This window comes from Procambarus clarkii, chromosome 26 (assembly GCF_040958095.1).
Source record: "Procambarus clarkii isolate CNS0578487 chromosome 26, FALCON_Pclarkii_2.0, whole genome shotgun sequence".
In the NCBI taxonomy this organism is placed as follows: Eukaryota; Metazoa; Arthropoda; class Malacostraca; order Decapoda; family Cambaridae; genus Procambarus; species Procambarus clarkii.
The window spans coordinates 18,718,461-18,725,050 of record NC_091175.1 but is presented as its reverse complement, the minus strand read 5'-3'; positions in this window follow the sequence as shown (position 1 = coordinate 18,725,050).

Here is a 6,590-nt window from a genome sequence, read left to right as displayed (position 1 = left end):
GTGGGCAACCCCTATCTACTAATTATTGGTTGTATAGTGACGGTTGTACATAACATATTACCACACATATTACTGTGTGCAGGCGATGAGTCACAATAACGTGGCTGAAGTATGTTGACCAGACCACACACTAGAAATTGAAGGGACGACGACGTTTCGGTCCGTCCTGGACCATTCTCAAGTCGATTGACTTGAGAATGGTCCAGGACGGACCGAAACGTCGTCGTCCCTTCAATTTCTAGTGTGTGGTCTGGTCAACATATTACTGTGTGGTAATATGTTATGAGTTACCTTGCCACTGTGTGCTAATTATTACATTTCCTGCATTCCAGTTTGGGGATAAGTTGATTGAGTTCAATTATCCATGTCCCTGCAACATATATGGATAAAGTAGGTGCCACCCACATTCTACACTCATGAACTGTTTATGAGTTACCAGAATCATGAGTGTGCTTCATAATGAGGATAGGCTGGGTTGGCTTTTGATGGGACTGAGCAGGCATTGGATATGTTTACTTGCCATTAGCTAGGATAGGGTATCCTGGCTAGGATAGGGTATCCTGGCTAGGATAAGGTATCCTGATACGCCGGTGAGCTAAATTGGTATCAAAGTTGGTTGACTCTTCGTCAGTATGAGATCAAGTATATAAATGGGTTGATCTAGAAAAAGGTTGGGCTGACAAGGTGTATGGATGGGGGTGTCTGGGCATGGGGGTGGTGCTGGCTGGGCATGGGGGTGGGGCTGGCTGGGCATAGGGGTGGTGTTGGGTGGGCATGGGGGTGTGCTGGCTGGGCATGGGGGTGGTGCTGGCTGGGCATGGGGGTGTGCTGGCTGGGCATGGGGGTGTGCTGGCTGGGCATGGGGGTGGTGCTGGCTGGGCATGGGGTGTGCTGGCTGGGCATGGGGGTGGTGCTGGCTGGGCATGGGGGTGGTGCTGGCTGGGCATGGGGGTGGGCTAGCTGGGCATGGGGGTGGGGGTGGCTGGGCATGGGGGTGGGCTAGCTGGGCATGGGGGTGGGGGTGGCTGGGCATGGGGGTGGGGCTGGCTGGGCATAGGGGTGGGGGTGGCTGGGCATGGGGGTGGTGCTGGCTGGGCATGGGGGTGGGGCTAGCTGGGCATGGGGGTGTGCTGGCTGGGCATGGGGGTGGTGCTGGCTGGGCATGGGGGTGTGCTGGCTGGGCATGGGGGTGGTGCTGGCTGGGCATGGGGGTGGGGCTGGCTGGGCATGGGGGTGGGGGTGGCTGGGCATGGGGTGGCTGGGCATGGGGTGGCTGGGCATGGGGGTGGGGCTGGCTGGGCATGGGGGTGGGGGTGGCTGGGCATGGGGGTGGTGCTGGCTGGGCATGGGGGTGGGGCTGGCTGGGCATGGGGGGTGTGCTGGCTGGGCATGGGGGTGGTGCTGGCTGGGCATGGGGGTGGGGCTGGCTGGGTATGGGGGTGGTGCTGGCTGGGCATGGGGGTGGGACTGGCTGGGCATGGGGGTGGGGGTGGCTGGGCATGGGGGTGGTGCTGGCTGGGCATGGGGGTGGTGCTGGCTGGGCATGGGGGTGGTGCTGGCTGGGCATGGGGGTGGGGCTGGCTGGGCATGGGGGTGGGGGTGGCTGGGCATGGGGGTGGTGCAGGCTGGGCATGGGGGTGGGGCTGGCTGGGGATGGGGGTGGGGGTGGCTGGGCATGGGGTGGCTGGGCATGGGGTGGCTGGGCATGGGGGTGGGCTGGCTGGGCATGGGGGTGGTGCTGGCTGGGCATGGGGGTGGTGCTGGCTGGGCATGGGGGTGGTGCTGGCTGGGCATGGGGGTGTGCTGGCTGGGCATGGGGGTGTGCTGCCTGGGCATGGGGGTGTGCTGGCTGGGCATGGGGGTGGTGCTGGCTGGGCATGGGGGTGGGGCTGGCTGGGCATGGGGGTGGTGCTGGCTGGGCATGGGGGTGGGGCTGACTGGGCATGGGGGTGGTGCTGGCTGGACATGGGGGTGGTGCTGGCTGGGCATGGGGGTGGTGCTGGCTGGGCATGGGGGTGGTGCTGGCTGGGCATGGGGGTGGTGCTGGCTGGGCATGGGGGTGGGGGTGGCTGGGCATGGGGGTGGGGGTGGCTGGGCATGGGGGTGGGGGTGGCTGGGCATGGGGGTGGGGGTGGCTGGGCATGGGGGTGGGGCTGGCTGGGCATGGGGGTGGTGCTGGCTGGGCATGGGGGAGGTGCTGGCTGGGCATGGGGGTGGTGCTGGCTGGGCATGGGGGTGGTGCTGGCTGGGCATGGGGGTGTGCTGGCTGGGCATGGGGGTTTGGCTGGCTGGGCATGGGGGGTGCTGGCTGGGCATGGGGGTGGTGCTGGCTGGGCATGGGGTGGGGCTGGCTGGGGATGGGGCGTGGGGGTGGCTGGGCATGGGGGTGGGGCTGGCTGGGCATGGGGGTGGTGCTGGCTGGGCATGGGGGTGGTGCTGGCTGGGCATGGGGGTGGGGCTGGCTGGGCATGGGAGTGGGGCTGGCTGGGCATGGGGGTGGTGCTGGCTGGACATGGGGGTGTGCTGGCTGGGCATAGGAGTGTGCTGGCTGGGCATGGGGGTGTGCTGGCTGGGCATGAGGGTGTGCTGGCTGGGCATGGGGGTGGTGCTGGCTGGGCATGGGGGTGGTGCTGGCTGGACATGGGGGTGTGCTGGCTGGGCATGGGGGTGTGCTGGCTGGGCATGGGGGTGTGCTGGCTGGGCATGGGGGTGTGCTGGCTGGGCATGGGGGTGTGCTGGCTGGGCATGGGGGTGTGCTGGCTGGGCATGGGGGTGTGCTGGCTGGGCATGGGGGTGTGCTGGCTGGGCATGGGGGTGGTGCTGGCTGGGCATGGGGGTGGTGCTGGCTAGGCATGGGGGTGTGCTGGCTGGGCATGGGGGTGTGCTGGCTGGGCATGGGGGTGGTGCTGGCTGGGCATGGGGGTAGTGCTGGCTGGGCATGGGGGTGTGCTGGCTGGGCATGGGGGTGTGCTGGCTGGGCATGGGGGTGTGCTGGCTGGGCATGGGGGTGTGCTGGCTGGGCATGGGGGTGTGCTGGCTGGGCATGGGGGTGTGCTGGCTGGGCATGGGGGTGTGCTGGCTGGGCATGGGGGTGTGCTGGCTGGGCATGGGGGTGGGTATTCTGGCAGAGGCAACATCCTCAGACCGTACTATGACGCCTAGCTATAAATAACTAGTGTTTTCTTATTTACCACCTGCCCTAACCCGTCTTTACTCCCCTGTCCCGCTTACCTCACTTACCTCACTTACCTTACTTACCTCACTTACCTCACTTACCTTACTTACCTGTGACTGTACCCCACTCTAGACGTTCAATTACCAGTCTACTCCTACCTTAGCCCTTCCACTTGGCCTGGACGGTAGAACGACGGTCTCGCGTCATGCAGGTCGGCGTTCAATCCCCGACCGTCCACCAAGTGGTTGGGGCACCATGCCTTCCCCCGTCCCATCCTAAATCATCACTTCGTCCCATAGGAGAGAAAATGTCTCACTATCAGACCATCACCAGAGAGATCATGATTCACTTTCTAAGTCATCTTTCTCAAGCTCTCCAGGTGCCTTCACTCTTTCCGCTCTCTTTCACTTTAAGTCCCTCTCTCATTCCCCCCCCCCCCCACTCATAGCCACTCTCCCTCCCCGGCCCCTTCTCCCCCACCCCCCTTTCACTTAGCCCTTCTCACGGCCCTTCACTCAGCCCTTCACTCAGCCCTTCTCACGGCCCTTCACTCAGCCCTTAACTCAGCCCTTCTCTCAGCCCTTCACACAGCCCTTCACTCAGCCCTTCACTCAGCCCTTCACACAGCCCTTCACTCAGCCCTTCACTCAGCCCTTCACTCAGCCCTTCATTACCATCTGTTAGTCCTCTTGTTTCTTCCCTGACCATCAATCTCCTCAATTCTCCTGCTCCTCTAACATTTCTCCAGCCCCACTAGCACTTGGAGGGTTCCCTCTAACACTTCTCCAGCCCCACTAGCACTTGGAGGGTTCCCTCTAACACTTCTCCAGCCCCACTAGCACTTGGAGGGTTCCCTCTAACACTTCTCCAGCCCCACTAACACTTGGAGGGTTCCCTCTAACACTTCTCCAGCCCCACTAACACTTGGAGGGTTCCCTCTAACACTTCTCCAGCCCCACTAGCACTTGGAGGGTTCCCTCTAACACTTCTCCAGCCCCACTAGCACTTGGAGGGTTCCCTCTAACACTTCTCCAGCCCCACTAACACTTGGAGGGTTCCCTCTAACACTTCTCCAGCCCCACTAACACTTGGAGGGTTCCCTCTCACACTTCTCCAGCCCCACTAACACTTGGAGAGCTCCCTCTAACACTTCTCCATCCCCACTAACACTTGGAGGGTTCCCTCTAACACTTCTCCATCCCCACTAACCGGCCATTTTAGGCCCGAATTGAAGGACCTATGTTCAATCATATATATACTAAAATGGATTCTCAAACCGTCCCTTGGACCATCGGGGATTGAACGCCGACCCTGCTAGGAGCGAGGCCCGTGCTGCAGAGCTCTCCTTCAACCTCCTCTCCTCATCTCCCTGCTGCCCGTGTGAGATAGTTTGGAGAAATGGTGGATTTTAAAGAGTTTGATTTCCATGGGGTAATGACTCTATATCGATCAAACTGCCTTGTTTGCTCCCACCTCCTGCCCCTACCCCTCTCTCTCTCTCTCTCTCTCTCTCTCTCTCTCTCTCTCTCTCTCTCTCTCTCTCTCTCTCTCTCTCTCTCTCTCTCTCTCTCTCTCTCTCATGTGATTTCGTTGGTTTTATTCTCTACCATTTGGTCTGTTGGTGTCAATGTGTCTCTCTTGTGAGGCCTCGGACATGAGGTAGGTTTCAACGTGTATCATTCATGTATGGGATAATTGAAGTATTCACGCACCTGTCAAGACACCTTGGAAACAAGTAACGTAACTTCGTTCGTTTAACATTTTAACAATGTTTTAACTATGTTCGTTTAACGTTTTTAGAACGTTATAACTGTGTCCGTTCACTGTTTTACACCATTATAACTACGTCAAAATAACATTTGCTTTTTCTAAGAGTTTTCTAAGAGTTTCTAAGAGTTTTAGTGACTAAGAATCACTGAAATGGGGTTGGTGTCTTGGTTCACTGGCCCCAGGGCTGCTCCTCACAATCCGACACTGCCTGAATCTTGCACTTTGTAAATTAGTCTTTCAATCCTTCACTATAATTCAACCAATTGTCTTGAGTTCTCGGTATTTTGTCGAATATATATATATATATATATATATATATATATATATATATATATATATATATATATATATATATATATATATATATATATATATATATCCTGGAAAACTTTCTTTCTCTCCTATTTCAATAAAACTTTGACCAGCCCTGTTGTTTTCTTCGTGGAGTTCTAAGGAATTATCTCAGTCTACTTCGATGTACACCTCTCGCTACAACGTTCTTAAAGTGTCCAGTGAAATCAAAATAACCTGATGTATCTGCGAGAAAATGATGAGCTCATCATGGTCTAGTTAGTTGTGCATGTGGTTGGAGAAACTAGATGTCGGTTACATCCCATTGGATGACCTCAGTGTTTTGTTTATTGTTATGGTGGGTTTTTTTCTCTTCGCTACGGCCATGGGTCCAGTTCGGCTACTTGTTCCTTCTTCGAGAGCGTTTTGGATTGATTGGTACGATGCCTGTCTCGCTTCTTTGCATGGTCGGTGTTCGATCCCCCGATACTCCAAGTGGTGTAGGAGGTGATGGCTTGTGAGGGTGAGAAAGAGGAATATTATGATGTGTAAGAACGCATTTGCTTTGCTTTTCCTACAACTTTCCCTCTCTCTCTCTCTCTCTCTCTCTCTCTCTCTCTCTCTCTCTCTCTCTCTCTCTCTCTCTCTCTCTCTCTCTCTCTCTCTCTCTCTCTGTCTCTCTCTCTCTGTCTCTCTCTCTCTGTCTCTCTCTCTCTCTCTCTCTCTCTCCCTCTCTCTCTCTCTCTCTCTCTCTCTCTCTCTCTCTCTCTCTCTCTCTCTCTCTCTCTCTCTCTCTCTCTCTCTCTCTCTCTCTCTCTCTCTCTGTCTCTCTCTCTCTCTCTCTCTCTCTCTCTCTCTCTCTCTCTCTCTCTCTCTCTCTCTCTCTCTCTCTCTCTCTCTCTCTCTCTCTCTCTCCCTCTCTCTCTCTCTCTCTCTCTCTCTCTCTCTCTCTCTCTCTCTCTGTCTCTGTCTCTCTCTGTCTCTCTCTCTCTCTGTCTCTGTCTCTCTCCCTCTCTCTCTCTCTCTCTCTCTCTCTCTCTCTCTCTCTCTCTCTCTCTCTCTCTCTCTCTCTCTCTCTCTCTCTCTCTCACTCTCTCTCAATCAATCAATCACACATCAGTTGCCACCGATCAATTTCCGGTACAAATGTCATCAAAAGTTGTTAATACAAAGGCAATAATAACGTGTTATGACATCCCCTTAATTAACAGCATCCCAAACACCCCCAACCAATTAATAATTGTTAATTACATGCTAAGCTAATTAGAAGGGCGCTGTTGGGGGAAACAGCGGTTTATTGCTACTGTAGAGAAAAGGAACTAGGTTCAACAAGGTTAGCAAGAGGTGCTAGGCT